General features: G+C 39.1%; 1 long non-coding RNA gene across 1 annotated transcript; it reads left to right on the plus strand.

Annotated features, from left to right (window-relative positions):
• Positions 1 to 424: 424 nt before the first annotated feature.
• LOC146582079 (uncharacterized) lies at positions 425 to 7840 on the plus strand. The gene is made up of 3 exons (XR_014888746.1): positions 425 to 704; positions 6989 to 7066; positions 7703 to 7840. It is a non-coding gene; the product is annotated as an uncharacterized LOC146582079 (long non-coding RNA).
• The last annotated feature ends 9874 nt before the right edge of the window (positions 7841 to 17714 follow it).

The following is a 17714-nucleotide window of genomic DNA, read 5'->3' on the forward strand; positions in this document are numbered from 1 at the left end:
TCTGTATATTTTATATATTTTATTATTATTATTATTATTTTATTTTATTTTTTTACTATTTAATTTGTAAAAATGTGTATACACACACACACACACACACACACACACACACACACACAGGAAAATATTTAGTATACACATCCAGAAATGCATACACTATTATATATTGTACATATATTTATTAGTTTCAGGTTGGCCATTCTTGTATTTTGCTCGTTTGTGTTGTTGTGTTTGCACATCTCTGTTGCTTGTGGGGCTCGCACACAAGAATTTCACTCGCATGTGCTGTGCCAGTGTGCCTGCACATGTGATGTGACAATAAAAAAGTGATTTGAGTGATTGATTTGATCTAGAGCTGTACCGATTTGCAGCACAAGTTACCATGGTGATATACCACCATGGTAACCTTTGTGTTACAGAAAACCCAGGGTTTACCCTGAATTTACCTGGATGAGAAAATATCCTGCTTCACACTACTGGCCTCAGGATATTGGTGTAAAAGTACCAGCATAATTAATCCAAAAGCTTCTGAAAGAACACAAGAGCAGAATAGTGCGGCAGATTGAGGCGCAAGAGTTAACAGTGTATTTTACTTTAGATGGTGGTAGCAGATTAGCTGAGATGGAGGCTGAAGTAGGCTGACAGCAAGACTTGTGATGGACCGTGACCCTGAAACAGAGAGAACAAAGCTGCTACAGGATCAGGTAAATTCACTACAGACTAGCGACTTTAGCTGGCGTTGAATGTGTGTTACCAGACTAGCAGATACAGCACACAGCGGAGGAGACGCCGGGGCTGAAATGCTGCAGAGCCTGATTACGGATTACTTTCAGGTGCGCAGACTGATTGCAAGGCAGGTGATGATTAAGTGCCACGCCCAGTCAGATACAAAAACAGACACCCACACACCCACAGGACAAAATGGGAATCGTAAGAGAAAGGAGACAGGGAAGAAAATACCACACAATCTCAACGATTTAGTAACACAAACACTATGACAAAAAAAAAAGCCAGGGTGATGGAGTGACCAGTTAACTGACTCAGAAAATAAGATCTCCGAACAATGACAACATCTTTTAGATACTATGACAATTGCAAAGCCATTTCCACTGAAATGTTTCTGTCCACCGCTGTAGGTGTACAGTAGTGGATAAAAATTTGTCAGCAAGATTGTGAACATAGAGCTTTAATCAAACAGCCGTGGAGACGAGTTAAAAAAAAGGTTCTTTATATATTTGTGTTCAGATAACACGTAAGAGGACAAGGCCGTTGTCTAACACACGATATTACTACTTAGGTGAAATACTTTGGATCTGAATGTTGTGAAAATGTCCACAACAAATTTACTCCCAGCAAGCTTCAATTGTTCCACTCCATAACCGAGTACAATTGCTTTCCGATTGTCCTCGTGTGCTCAAATGAGTCAAACTAAGGTGAAAACCACTGCAGGGTTTCATTCGTAAACAAACTAATTCACTCTAAACACAAAACACTCCACAGTTCCTCCGGATACTGCTAACACATTACCATTTAGTAACACAAAGAGTGTGCATTGCTAGCAGAGAAAATGGTTTTAACATTGTCAACAAGGTTATAATCATTTTAATCTCTGCCGACGCGTGTGACCGTAAATTTAAAAAACACCAGCCTCAACAGTGAAATCGGGGGAAACAAAGGCCCATGAAAGACTAACGAGGATTGAGGGCTATTCTGTACTAGTTTTCATCACACTTGCTCCAGTTTCATCAGAAATTGATCTTAGCAAACATACAGAACACGTCTCCAAGTGACATTGCCCAAACGAGGAGGAAAAGATTCTGTAAAGTTAATTGAAATGCACTGCATGCTGGGAAGTACGCCAGCGAGCATAATTAAGATGTTCTCTCAACTTACAAGTTAAACTCACAGGAGTTCTGAAGCTGATTAGAGGCAAGATGAAACTGACAAAAGTATGAATACGAGGTTACTCGCTGATTAAGAATTAATCATTTCCATGATATTGTTTTTACATGTGATGTGTAGAGCAGCAACTCATGTTTTTTTTAGACGGCATTAGAAATTGAAATTCAGTCATTACACTTACTAATGTTAGTGACACTTGACAACTTCAGAATTTAGGGCTTGTTTGCTACTTTACAAAGAGATGGGAGAAGCATAACAACATGTAACTCCAAAGATGTCTCATTTACATAGTGTGTTGTCTTAACCATTATTCAGCTGCTTTGTATTGTACAGGATATGAAACTCAAGACTGGTGCTGCTGCGTGCTGTCAGCAAGGCTAATTAGTTGTTTATAATGAGTAAATATCTTGAAACCTCAGGCCAGCTGCTTAGTAACTGCAGCATCTTTTTTAGTGCTACTTTTCCCCTGTGTTACCTTTGCAAGAGTATATACTCTGCAACAATTACATACAATTAAAGTTGTGATACAACACAGTCAAAAAAATGAAAAAGAAAGTGCACGCAGTCTTTAAACGCCAAGGTTTTACATATCAGGACAAAATAATAAAAAAATCATCTGGTCCTTAACAGATCTATTTGTTTCATAAAAATTAAGTCAAAATGCAGGAGAAGAATGCAGTGAGAAAAACCAAGTACACCCTTACTGCATTTATAGGAATTAAGTAAAGCAGACCAGTTTGCTACTCTGGAGCATTCGGGTATGTGTTAACACAATACCAGTGAGGAAAGACCTCAGTAATGACCTTAAAGAAGCAATTGTTGCTCAATCTGGGAAGGGTTATAAGGCCATTTCCAAACAACTTGAAGTCATCATTCAACAGCGAGAAAGATTATTCACAAGTGGAAAACATTCTGGATAATTGTTAATTTTCCCAGGAGTGGACGTCCCAACAAATTCAGCCTTAGGTCAGTCCATGCAATGCTCAGTGAAACTGCAAAACACACCTCAGATTATACAAGCCTCAGTAAGCATGGTAAATGTAAAGGTTCATGACAGTATCGTTAAAAATAGACTGAAGAAATATGGCCTGTTTGGAAAGGTTGCCTCTTCTCTCTAAAAAGAACATGGCAACATGGATTAGGTTTGCAGAGTTGCATCTGAACAAACAAGACTCCTGGAAAAATGTCGAGACTAAAGGACAGACGAGACTAAAGAGGTGATGTTTGGCTGTAATGGACAGCACCACATTTGGCAAACACAGCATATCAGGACAAACACCTCACACTAACTGTCGAGCACGGTGGTGGAGGGCTGATGATTTGGGCTTGTTTGAGCCCAACAATGAACCTCTCTTTACACTAAAGTATTGGTGTACCCAAACGTGAAGCTGTCTGTCTGTCAGCTAAACCTTGGCCCAAATTAGGTCATGCAAGAAGACAATAATCCCAAGAACAGCAGCAAAATAAGAGTCAAGTTGAAACAATGGCCAGTCAAAGATTCCTTCACAATGACGTGAGTGAGACTGATAAAGTCACACACACAAATGATTAATTCAACCCATTTCAGGTGGTTACTAAATCATGCTTCTGCTTCTGTGCTTTGGTTTTGTTTCTGTTGAATAAATCATGACATAGTGTAATATGTAGTTCATCTGAAGTTGTATTAAATAATTTAGAGACGTGGTGAGGACTAGTTATACTAGTTTATGTCCTGATTCCTAAAACCTTAGACCTGACAGACAGTATACTTTCTTTTTACCATTACTATATATACTAAACACATATGTATATACAGCATCAGGAGCATTAGAAGGAACTAATTTCAGCAAATATATTAAATTAGGGTGACCATATTTTGACTGCCAAAAAAAAGAACACTTGGCCCAGTCATGATGAACTTTAATAATACTGTTTGTTTAAAGGAAATGTTAACATATTTAAACGATGTCTTCTCTGTGCAGTTAATGAATGGTGAAATAAAAAATATCATATAGGCTTTTACAAGTCAACAAGTGCAAAAAAAAGAGGACGGTTGGTCACCCTACTTACTCTAACAAAGAGAGCTGTTGCTTTGCATCCTAGAAAAGCTTTTATCTCTTAGTCAGGCTTTCTCTCCTTTTTATGGCACATGGGCTTTAAGCATTGCAGAGTCTCAGCTTGTTGCAGAGACCAGGCTTCACTGCAACAAGGACATTGCCTTATTCTGTTGGCTGGGGGAGGGGGGTGTGGGCAAAAGATGGCAAGAGTAATCGTTGTGGTTACTGTTTTATTCATTGAGTCACTGTCCTTCAACATGACTGACAAGAGGTCAGATTCAAAGACTGTATGTGAAAAAGAATATGATCAGCGGGCTACGTCACCTCGTCTCCTGCTTTTTTTTGTGTCACCAAACCATCTTCAGGTACAAACTGGTCATAGGTGGTGCCAACTAGTTAGCAAATATCTCTACAACACAGGATACTTCCTTTATACAAAATTGTTTAAAAGCCGCTAAACCGAATTGGGGAGGGGGTGTCTTTTTTTCATTTGTAAATTTCATTATTTGTATTCATCTGTTTTTATTGGGATTTTAATTTTGTTCTCTTGCTGTTTTGTAGTTTTGTTTTCGTTTTATTGATCATTGTGCAGCACTTAAGCACAACATGTTTTGTGTTTAAATATGCTATTGTACGGTGGCCCTAAGAGGCCAAACGGACTGCAACTTAAGAAAACACCAGCAATAAGAAAAACTTGCAAAAGCACACAAAACACAAACAGATTTCCAAAAGCACAAGGGAAGCGTTTCTGGGGAGACAATAACCCGACGGACCAGCTGCAGGAACCCAAAACATGGTAGGCGTGTTTTATCATGATTCATATAATACTGATGACAGATTTTTAGGCTAATATTTAGGCTCACACTTACCTCTCGTGTTTTCTTTCCTCACCAATCCGATAGATCCTCCACTTCTTTTAAGTGTCTCCCAGCGCAATTCGTAACATATTTTGGGTTCCTGCAGCTGGTCCGTCGTGTTATTGTCTCCACAGAAATACTTCCCTTGTGCTTTCGGAAATCTGTTTGTGTTTTGTGTGCTTTTGCAAGTTTTTCTTATTGCTGGTGTTTTCTTAAGTTGCAGTTCATTTGTCCTCTCAGGGTCACCGTACTTGACTACATCTAAATCATCTAAATACATCTAAACTCACATTTTTTTAACCTTCAGTTCAACAAAACATTTTCTTGCAATGGCACATGTTATGTCATGCTGAAGTGATACCAATTAAAATGATGCTGTTTGCAGATAATGATAATTTTTATTGTTGATGATCTCAAAGTTGATGTGTTCATGTGTAAAAGATTAAAATGTCATAATTCAAGTTAAAACATAATTAACAAGCTAATTATGAAATCTCTGACAAGTAGTTGGATGTGTAACGTGAGATATTTCCAACTGTACTTTTATTCTTTACCATTGATTGTCTGCTGATAAAATAATTACTGTAGTGCAACAATGATCTATTGATAGAAAGAACGCCAATTAGTATTTCACACCTCATGAGACCTGAAACCATCTGATAATTGCATTGTTTTGTTAACAAATAGCATATCCATCAGAAACATCTTTTTGTAGATTCATTAAGTATGTTGAGTCTTTGTGTTAGAATATACACTCGGCTGAGCTGGGTTAGACCCCCTTTTGCCTTCAGAGCTGCCTTAATTCTTGATGGCACGGACAGCACAGAATTCTGACCCTACCATCCAAATACTGCCACAGAAATTTTTACTTTCTTCAATTGTCCAATTTTGGTGACTTTGTGTGAATTGTAGTCTCGTTTTCCTGTTCATAGCTGAGTGGAGGGGCACCCATTGTGGTCTTCTGCTTTTGTTGCCCATCTGCTTCAAGGTTCGATGTGTTGTATTTTCAGAGATGCTCCTCTATATAGCTTGGTTATAGCGAGTGAAATGAGTTATTGAGTTACTGTTGCCATCTTATCAGCTCAGTTTCACCCAAAGAACTGTCGCTCACTGGATATTTTCTTATTTTCAGACCATTCCCTGGAAACCCTAGAGATGTCTTTGTTGGAAAATCTCAGTAGATCTGCAGTTCTTGAAATAATCACACCAGCACCCACACCACATTCAAAGTCACTTAAATCCCCTTTCGTTTCTATTCTGATGCTCAGTTTGAATTTCTGCAGATCATCTTGATCATATCTGCATGCTTAAATTCATCTAATTAGCCATGTGATTGACTGATTAGCAATTTGCTTTCATGTTGAACAGTTGAAGAGGTGAACGTGGTCGGTGAACATGTGTCATCAATGGTACAGTATTGTTGTTGGAGGAAATATTCAACAAAACCTTAAAAGTTTTGGGAGTTTTATTTTATTTTGTTGCCCTCTGTAGCCTAAAACTTCTCTGACTCATTGCTTTCTCTGTGTTTCTTTTTCTCAGCTGTTGTGCGATGGTGCTGTGCTCTAGACTCTGAATATTAAATGTAAATCCAAGACATAACCATGAAAAGAAAGGAAGATTGGAGTAAATGAGCTTCTCTTAATTGTATATATGTGCACAGTATATAAAACCTAAAACTGGTAGTGTGCCCAGCGCTAATATCAATTAGCATGCAATATCAATTAGCTACCAATCTCACGGCACATTAGTAGGGATAATGGGTTGACCCCTAATACGACCCCGTCCACGTCACTTCAGTGGATCCTTCCAAAGTACTTTAGCTTTCCACGCTTGAAAAGCTAAGACTGTTTGCAAACACAATGAAGTAAAGGACATCAATTATTTAAATCATCTTCTCCTGAGGTGAGAATGTTCAAATTCAGGTATCAGAGAGCAGCACCACAATGAGGCATATTGCTCTTCTTTTATCCTGCATTCACTGCAGAAGAAGGCCTCAGCTTGTATAGTGGCTGCAGGGTCTATAAATGTTCTATGCTCTGCGTCCCGTGAGTTACAATGCTCAGGGCAGGCAATAACTCACACCATTAAACATAACGAGGGCTTAGACGGGGCTAAGGCATTGGCAACAACGAAAAATAATGTCTGATCCTGCGATGATGGCGTAATATTCCTTTCCTCTGATTTGTCAACCAGCGACAGAACCAGACAAACCCAGAAGATGCTTGTGTCATGGACTGACAGACAAGTAGCAAGGAAGATCCATCATTCAAGGTCAGTTAATCTGACTGATTCTGAATCTGGTTCTTTTCTTTAGGGAAATTTTAGAAAGGGGGGAAAAATCTGAACTGCAGAAGAAACAGTTTAAAAAAAAAAGTGTTTGTTGGCCTATCGGATGTACCAGTCCTTGGAAAAGAGAAAGTCTAGAAGTACTAAAAGAGATGAAGGATCAGGTTGAAAATACCAGGAGATATTCTCTAAGCTCTTTTATGAGTAAAAACATGAGGCTCAGTCTTAGATATTTGTTGAGCCTCAAAGGTTGTAAAGGTCAGTCTTTGATGTATTGGAACATAGAGTATGAGCGTGTTATTTAAATCCTTGAGTCATATTTTAGAGTGGGTGCTCTAATCCCAGTAGCTCCAGGATACGGGAACTGGTTTAAAGTTGATCATGAGATAAGAATCGTGCGGTTCGTTGACATATACAGTACATGCAGAGAGTGTGTTCAGCTGGAAGGAGTTCATCTATTATTTTTACTCATCCATGATATGTAGATTTATGTCATTACATAGCTCTGTGATTAAAATTTCTGACACTGCTATGCCACACCAGAGTGCTGCGAGCATGAGATAGTAATCTGTTATCTCTGTTTTAACGCCATACTTTTTCCTCCATATTCATGTGTTACAGCATGGCAATCAAAAACCCAGCGGTTAACCTGTTCTGCCACCTCACAGTGAGAAGGGCTGCTGGACTGAAGCTGAACTTAAGATGAGGCAAATGAATGAATTTAAAAGGGACCACGGGTGGCAGTGAGCTTGAAAATCAAAGCTGACATCCGGCGCTCAGCAGAGGAGGAAAAGACATGTTCAAAGTTGCTTTTAGATCACAAACTCATGCAAACATTCACTGCATGCATCAGGTTTTAACATAATAATTACAGTGCCTTCTACACGATTTCTTACACTTGCACATTTCAGATCACCAAACACATTTTACTTCTAGACAAAGATGACCTGAGTAAATACAAAATACAGTTTTTCAAAATGGTGATTTCCTTTATTAAGCGATCAGAGTTATCCAAACCTACCTGGCCCTCTGTGCAGATAAATTCACAAAGCTGAGAGAGTGAAGCAAGCTAAAAGATCTCAAAAAGCAACACATCATGTCATGATCTAAAGTAACATAAGATCGCCTGAGAAACAAAGTCATGTTGGAAGGGGTTACAAAGCCATTTCTAAGGCACCAGCAAACCACAGTCAGAGCCATTATTAACAAATAAAGAAAACTTGGAACAGTGGTGAACCTTCCCAGGAGTGGCCGGCCTAGCAAAATTACTCCAAGAGCGCATCGATGACTCACCCGCCATCACAAAAGAACCCAGAACAGCATGTAAAGAACTGCAGGCCTCACTTGCCTCGGTTTAATGTCAGAGTTCATGATTCAACAGTAAGAAACAGAGTGGGCAAGAACGGCATCCATGGGAGAGAAGATTTCCAAGACTTCTGGGAAAACTACCTGTGGACTGACGAGACAAAAGCTGAACTTTTTGGATGTTTGAGTCATAAAACTAAGGCAGCATTTCATAAAAAGAGCAGTCAAACATGGTGGTGGTATTGTGGTCTGGGGGTGTTTTGCTGCTTGAGGACGCCTTACTGCTGTAATTGATGGAGCCATGAATTGTGCTCCTGAAGGAGAATGTCCGACCATCAGTTTGTGTCATCGTGAACTTGGGTTATGCAGAGGGACAGTGATCCAAAACAAGTCCAACTAAAAAGAGGCAAAAATGAAGGTTTTGAAGAGTCTTGGTCAAATTTCAGCCTAAAATCAGATTGAGATACTTTGGCTTAAATGATCTTAAGTAGATCATTGGTGATCAGAAATCTTCCATTGTGGCTGAATTAAAACAATTTTGCAAAAAAGAGTGGACCAAAATTTCTCCACAGCAATCTGGAGGACTCGTTACACTTGATTGCAGTTCTCGTTGCCAAGGGTGACACAACCAGTTATTAGGTTTAGGGCCAGATAGGTTTGTAGAGTTTTTCCTCCTTGAATAAATGAAATCATCCTTTCCTTTAAAAAATGAATTTTGTATTTACCCAGGTTATCTTTGTCAAATATTAAAATTTTCTTGATGATCTGAAACATGTAAGAATGACAAATATGCAAAAAAACTGAAAAATCAGGAAGGGGGCAATTTAATAAGAAAGCAAGATTTTTCTTTTTTTCTAATATTTAACTTAATGTGACACAGCATTTTATTAACAAGGCAAAGTTAGTGTTCTTAATCCTAACTATAAAGCAGCAGTAGTTGGTCTTTGGAATTCAAGTTGGAGTGAAACAATATGGTTGTTAGATCTATTGAAGTGAGTTCAAAGAGCCAAAATTCTGTTTGTTGTTAATAAAAAACACTTTTTGTACACCACAATTCTCCCTTAATAGCAATGTTGTTAATGCCGGTCGTTTTATCTCATATCTGCCTACAAATACAACAGGTTAACCCCTGACTTGATCCAGCTGCTGCATCTCTGCTGAATGTTACAAGCAGCTAAACTAATACAGCACAGCTCTGGTGCAGAAGCAGCTCCTGCTCTGTCACAGCAGGGTTGGCTGTGGCCTCTTCATAACCCTGCCGGGTGCAGAGAAGTCAAAGAGGGACCAGAGACCACGGCTTGTTCTCCAAGCAGCGTTTGAATTACATAATGTGGACAAAATCCAATTGTTTCCAATCATCTCAGGCTCCCATGTTATCCATCATTTTTATTAGTGCGGCAGTGAGATAAGACTTTGGTATGTTTCTCAGGGAATCCATCTTCACGTGATAGAGAATGCCGATTAACTATGTTTTACAGGGAGGCTGGCCAAATTGCAAAGCTGCTGGACCTCTGTCCAGGTTGGTGCTGCAGAAGAAGACGCCGAAATAAAACAGAAAAGAAGATAATGCAGATTTTCTAAAGTTGGTGTATTAAAGTACCAAATCTCCTTGCAAAAGAGGAATTGTGATGACATAAAGTGAAAAGCAGTCCTGGCAAAGAGGCTGTTGTACTGCACAGGGATTTATGAAATTGAATTTCAATGGCACATTGAGCAGTTCATTGAGAGCGTGCCAAAAGTGAGAATCCTATGACGGATTGAGACAAATCACTGCCCAAATGAGCTGACAACAAGATGCCTGAGGCATTGCATTACTATTCAATTAGCATTTAAGAGGGCTTTGGGGAGAATTGTTTTGTTCTATTTTGCAGATAAAATATGAGCATCTCCCACAGATTTCTCATTAGGGCCACTTTGAGGGTAACTCTCACCCCATTTATCTTCTCCAATGTGGACCCCTGGGGAATTGAAAGCTTCAGATTAGGAAGAGAGGAGACACAGTATTGAGTTATGCTCATTGAACTGCAGTGTGATGAGTAGTTAACTACTCTCCTTTCAGTTCCTATCTGGATTTGTTGAAGTTGAAAGCGCTGCAGACGCCTGTAAACATGGAACTTCCTTCCATATTCAATTTGTTTAGGTTTTGATGAGTCTGTCTCTTATCTCTTAGTCTCCACTAAAACTCTGTCTCTGACATCCCCGGCTCCACTGTACCATCACTTTCAATTTAAAATGCTGCCTGTCATCTGTTATTGAATAACATCGTTTCCTCCTAGTACTGTGTGGCAATGAAAACAAGAAGTGCAAACTGCGAAAATATGCACTTTTACTTTATAAATCCTGGCTTACCTCAGCCATCAGCTCATGCCGTTTTAATTTTGTTTTTCATAAATCCATCATGAAGGCTAATATTCGTGAGAAACACTTTTCTTTTTTTCCTTTTTTTCAATCTTATGGCACATTAATCACAGGAGCTCCAATATGCTTTTGTTCTGGTTAAGGCAAAGGTTTGCCTAGAGCTGATAAACACCTACGAGGTCCAGTTAGTGGCCAAGAATCCAACCAACAAAAGAAAATCAACACAGAAAAGGCCAGGTAAAAACCCACAACAGAAACACGACTACAAGGACCACACAACCCTATTCAGACCGTACCTTTATGCACCTTTTTCCCCACAATCAATTTGATTTTCTCTTTTTAATTATGGCAGGATGATGATGTATGCTCCACTAATAAGACATGAATGGGAAATGAAAGGTCGGTGAGACCTAGATAAATGACTCCCATTATTTCACCAATCGGATTGAAGACCCTCTATATGTTCTAATTTGAATGATAATAAAATTCTGAATTGCTTTGTCCTAGCAGGCCACTTTTTCCACGATAAGCATCCTGGCAAGGTAACCTTGTCCTATAACCTGGTCTCACATAGCCTTCTCAGGCCTGTAAATGCTTAAAATGTGGACAAAGAACACAAAGAACATAGCTGCGCATTGATTGTGTATCTCTGTAATGAACGGCAGCAAAATTATATTTTATGCAAAAATATGCATTTTCCCTCAAGCGATATAGAAAATAGAGCCACAGTTCTCAATCAGTGTTAATGAAGAGCAGGACCATATGTCAAAGCACGTAATGTCTAAGACGAAAATCTCAACGCTTCCATGATTTGTGCTTAGAAGTCCTAAATGAATTGTTTATTTTTAGTTTGCCTATTGGCAGAGAGGATAAGGTGGCTTTGGGACTATAAATAATAAATCACATTGCCCTTGTCTTGGAATACGTTTGAAAAGCAATGAAATATGATAAAGTGTCTCATCCGGGTTGTCTGATATTTGTAGCAGTCACTTGTGAGTTGACATGCAGCACTGTATAGGTTACTGATGGCACAGCACAGCAAATCTCAGTGGGTCTATAGAACAGGAAAGGCAAAGGCAAAACAAGTCGATCTCTGTCTGTAACTGTGGAGCAGGGCTGTTGGAGCTGCAGCTGTCTGTGTTTAAAACACGGGGCACCAGGTTACACACTTCATTAGACAACAATGAATATAAGTGAGACCTGTATGCTGCCTTTTATTTAGGATAAAAAAGAAAGATCCCTTTCAGAATGAAACTTCTCAAAAGCAAGTATAGTCTTGAGTTAATTGTCTTATTAGTAGGTTGCTGTATATCTGAGCTATTATCCTTTGACAATAAATAAATTAACACTTTCTAATAACTTAAAGCATTCTATAGTGTTTTTATTAATTGCAGAAATGAATGCAAAGGTTTAAACCACGGTTTTTTGGTTTTCTTTTGAGATGTACATTCAATAAGGAGTAAGGAGTAAATGAACTTGAACGCCACTTAGTCAGCATGACTTTCCACTATGTGGCATAAAAAGTAAGGCAAAAGTGCAGCCAGACTTGCGTCATGCCTTTTTGACTTGCTGTAAGAGCAGCTAAGTATGGGACTAACGGGTCAGCCTGTGGATATTGGAATGCACAGTGCAAAACTGGAAGAAATGTGTTTTTGTAATAAATAGCAATGACATGGTTTTGTGGATTCATTTATTTAGATTAGGCCCAGTATTGTTCCACTTTATGAAACTAATTGAATTCCTTGTGCGTTTGAGTAAACGGACAAACAAATTAATCAGGAATTGGCAAATGGGTCTCTATTCAGCTGTGTTTGTGTGTGTGTCTATGTGCATGCACTGCATAAAACATACTCTGTGTGTGTGTGTTTTGTGGGTGGCCGGAGCAGTTTATAATGATGTGCTTGGGTGCACGACCCTGTCTGCAAACTTGAAGAGCTGAAATGAGTTCCCTGACAGTAACATCAGAAAAATTATGGCACAGCAAAATGTCATTGTTTATTTCACACATACACTCTGTCCAAACGCTTCACACTCACCTTCAGGTGCTGACCACAGACAGTAAAAGTTACATAATTTCTGTCCAGCAGTAATATTCAGCAGTCGTTATTATCGACCAATATTCACTATTCCAAATCACGTTTATCGTGTTTTTGCTTTGGGGCTGGTATACAACGGAGGGATGGGGGTTCTGAAAGTGCAACTAAATGTATTTATTCAGCAATTTAACAGCACATGTAGGCAACGGAAAATACTAAAAAATAAAAATAAAAATCTCAATATTCGAGAGAAAGAAAGGAAACTAAGTTACAAAAAAGAAAAATGTTTCTGGAAGATGTTAAAATCTAATGAACACATCTGAGCATTGAGTTATTTGTGCTTCCTGGAATAATAAATACTCAGTGCTATGTTTAAGATTATATACTTGCTATTTTGAGTCCATAAGTGACTTCATATTGGGAAGTTTAGCAATCCAAAGTGCACTACAAGTACCCAGATAGTGTATTCGTAACAGTCGAATAAATGTGGAACAAGCTACGCCCCTCACACGCATGTTAGCTGTGGGTATTTTTAGACCTAACTCATTTGTACAGATGGTCTTGGTCTACCAGTGAACGTCTACCAGGTAACTACTAGTGAAGTTTGAAAGTTTGAGTTCAATGCCTTAAACACCTTGCAGGTTTGAATCTGAGACGTGGCCAAATATCACAAATGTGTAGAGTAAATGTGTAGCAACTAGCTTTAAATTTGATGGAAAGTTAAGGTAAATCCTCCATATTACCCACTGGTCCAGAAGCACTGTCATGATCCTGGGTCCTTTTGACCCAGCGTTTTGTTTTCTCTTCGTGATTGTGGTTCTGTTAATTCTCTGGTTAGTGTTTACTCTGTTCTGCCCGTGTGTTCCTGTATCTAGTCCGCGTTTCTTAGTTTGTGTCTTTTCTTGTGTAAGTTCCTGTTTTATTGTGAAGGTCTGTGTCTTATGTGAGTGTTTTCAGTTTGCCTCCCTAGTCTCGTCATGTTAATCACTCCCAGCTGTGTTCCCACCTGTATGTAATCTCCCTGTGTTCTCTGAGTGTATTTAAGTTGTGTCTTCTGTCATAGTAATTGCTGGTTCATCTGTGTTATTTCCCTTCCACCCTTCTGTGTTGTTTCTCTGGTCATTCTCCCTGCAAATCACGTTCGTATTCCGGTTAGTGTTTTATTTAGTTTTCCCAGTTTAGAGTTTTCACCGTTCTGTTCCTCGCCACCCTGTCTGTTGTACCTTTTGGTTGCAAATAAACTCACCCTCCACTTCAGCAGCCTGCAGTTTGGATCCATTATTATTCACACGGCTTGCCCCGGCAAACCGTGACAGTACGAACCAGCCACAACATGGATCCAGCAGACTTGCCCGGGGAGAGGGATCTGATGCAAGTCCAACGCCTGGTCGACTGGATAACCCACACCTCGAATACGAGAGCAAGGATCGTTGGGATAAATGGTATTGAGGCGATCCTCAACAGAAATCCCTATCAGAGGATGTTTGGATTTATTGGCCAACTTGTATGAAGCCCGGGAGGCGGCGCAAGCTCGGGAACTGTCGGACTGGGTCCTGCAGCAACAAACTACAGCCACCCCGGAGCAGCCGCGTCTGCCTCACCTGTCGGATGCGGTTTTTCCAGGCCCATCGGAGCCGTCTGCGGGGAAGAAACGCCGATCGCGCCGCCTGCGCGCCACCCCACAGCCGGACGTTCGGACTTCTAATTCGCCGGCTGTGGTGAGTAAGGAACCTTCTTCCTGTATGTTGTTTTGTTGCGCCCGCCGCAGACACATCTGACCAATAAGCATACTGAACAGTCACGTGTGGCTTGGAGTGCCTAAATTTGGTTTGCTTGGAGTCCACTTTAAGTTTTCTCAATTTGCAAATAGGTGAATAGCTTAGAAACTGATTTGGACCAGATTAAACAAACTATGGGCATGAACTAGCCTGATGCAACAGTGGGGGAGGGACAAGCTAATATTCAACCGCTAGAAGAATTCAAATTGCTGCTGCCAGCGCCAGCTAGCAAGCTAATAGCGCAAGACTCCTGTCAGGCAACTATGATTTCTTGTGTATTCCTGTTAAATTCTCATCTTCCCTGTAGAAGATGACATGCTAATATTCAACCACTAGAAGCAATTCAAATTGCTGCTCCCAGTGCTAACTAGCTAGCTAACAGTGAAAGATTCCTGTTGGGCATTAAACTATAATTTCTTGTGTATTCCTGTTAAGTTGTCATCTTCACCGCAGAAGAACTTTGTATCATGTGTGGTCAGAGACCACCAAATGCAGGGGTTAGTGCAACAATGCTAGTTAGTTGTTGCAATAATTTCCACTAGAGGCCTTTAAAACACAACTGTAATTCATGCACTGAGCTATGTGTACACAGAGGAAGTTACATGGAAGTGTTTTAGCTACAGTATTTGAAAACAACCTGTATATTACTGTGTTAAAACTAAACATTCTGATTTTACTAATAGCAGATATGTGTAAAGAATGTGTATCCTTTAAAATATTATTTATATATATATATATATATATATATATATATATATATATATATATATATATATATATATTTGTGTATCTGATTGGTGGTGCAACTGACATGTCATTCCTAGATTGCATCACAAATTTAGACGATGTGACACTCAAAGTATCTTAACTTACAATCTTTTTATACTATATTTGTTATTATTTTTAAATGTCAGATGTTATATGAATTTTATATTACTCTTTATTTATTTTGAGCATAGTGTATTGTGTAGTTATTGCAGACTGTCCTCTGTTTATTATTTGTTCTGCTACTGTTTGGCAATAAAGTGTGCTGTCATTACGTGTCACACTGTATGGTCATACTGTTTGCTGATCAGTTTGCTTGGTTTTCATTTTGAATTCTGCTTTCATCATTTGTAATGTCTCCGGCTTTAGCGATTTTGCTATGTCTTATCAAGGACCCAGGGCTTTCTTTAAAAAAGGAAAAAAAAATAGTAATAAAAACTGCAAAGGGACTTTGGGAGAAAATCAGACATTTGAACTGCCTGATTCGAAAGAAAAGAAGCAAAAATATCTGACAGACTCGTTTCATCTGAACTCTTAATATATTTATATGCATTTCTGTATTTGGTTGCACTGTCTGTGTTTGCCACCAACAAGACATTGTTAAGATGTTATCTGTGTTTCTTCATTTGCTTATGCTCTGTTTCTCTGTTACTGTGTCACAATGATTGTGAAACTATTTTTCAAGAGAAAATTCCTGAGAAACCAGACATAAACCTTTTTATTTCTTTCATGGTCAAAACCTCATAGAAATTATTAAATCTAATGCAGCCAATAACCTGTTGGGCTTTAAAGGTTTTTTTTTTTCTCTCCCCCAGCTTATTAATATCTGAGCGCAAATTCAATCTTTGAATTTGATGAAATTCACTGATACTAAACCAGACCTGATTTAGCATTCTCGGAGTATACTATCATTACAGAAGGAAGAAAAAAGGGAAAAGTGCTGTCAGAGACATCAATGGGTTTTTAGAACATATCAAAGCACAGTTGCTCTGAGGACATGATAGGGTGGTATACCTGTTTTTATCTCCGAATGCTGCCCTGATGTTTTCTGAAGCCTGCCTACCACTGACACAGCCTTCAAACTATTATCTCTCTGCTTCCTTCCACCTCGCCCCCACCGCCCTCCCCTCTCTCTCCCCGCCAAGAACATAAAAACACTCTCCGCGAGTCCCTGTCTCAGCAGAAAATATTGTGAGATATAATGATGATGCGTCACAGGGAGCAGAAAGTAGTAAAAAACAGCTTTGCTGTTCACATGCAATTTGGTTTTAGAAAAGACGATTTAAAGTAAGAGCGCTTTCAAAACACAAACATGTATATGAGACAGTGTTATGATCGCAGCTAAAGTGAAGAGGAAGAGAGGTGTGTTTTAATGGAGGTAAATTTAATCTGAGTAAAGAAGCGATTATGTAAATTCCTCCACACAACAATGGGATCATCAATAAGAGCGGGATGTTCATTAGGCTCAGAGAGCTTTAATATATGGATGTTTTGGCTAATACACAAAGCAGATTGGTAAGCAAGCTCACTCATGCATGATTTCTCTGTTAATCGCTTGACTCTGTATTCAAATGTGTCAGCCGCAATGGGATGCTACATCTTATGCTCTCCTTACAAATCATATTAGCGGTCCCAGCTTATACAACCAAATGCAGTCAATGCAAAATACATGGGACTTTTTTAAGTGTTATTTTTTTATGGATCAAATGAAGGACAGCTGCGCCTGTGGGGGAAACACGACACCTACTAAAGTGCAGTAGCACACAGTTTGTTAGACTAGACTAAAATGTTAGTCAGGTGAATACATAACGAGACAAAAGTGATTAAGGAATCAATGAAAATTCATATTGGGGGAGCTTTGATGAACGCTGTGTGTGGCTCAAGAAATTGCCTTAAGTGAAGTAACACATTTTATGCAAGTAGGTAAAGTGATATAAATGAAGCTTCACTCAGATTCTCCTCACAATAAAAAAAAAAAAGTATTTTGCTCAGCATAGCAAATAATATATCTTTATGAATTGCATTCATTTCAGTCATGAAAACATTCATCTTCACATGACTAGGAAAAATCTTTTCATAGGAATTAAAAGAGTAAGTAGCAGCCAGATGCTGATAATCAAAGGCATTTGATTAAATGACCATCAGCAAGTGCGAGCACCTCTATAAAAGCAGAGGTTTTGGCACCGTGCTGGTCTGAAGCATTCAGGTGTGTCTTAAGAGAATGCCGAAGAGGAAAGACATCAGCAATCTTAGAGAAGCAATCTGGGCATTGTTATGAAGCCTTTTCTGCCTACTTGAAGTCCATCATTCTACTGTACAGTGAGAGGTTATTCACAAGTGTAAAACATTTAAGCCAGCAGTCCCCAACCCCCAGGCCACGGACCAGTACCG

This window comes from Mchenga conophoros, linkage group LG2 (genome assembly GCF_057382185.1).
Source record: "Mchenga conophoros isolate Kocher_MC1m ecotype Shallow Benthic linkage group LG2, M_conophoros_male_GT1.1, whole genome shotgun sequence".
Lineage (NCBI taxonomy): Eukaryota > Metazoa > Chordata > Actinopteri > Cichliformes > Cichlidae > Mchenga > Mchenga conophoros.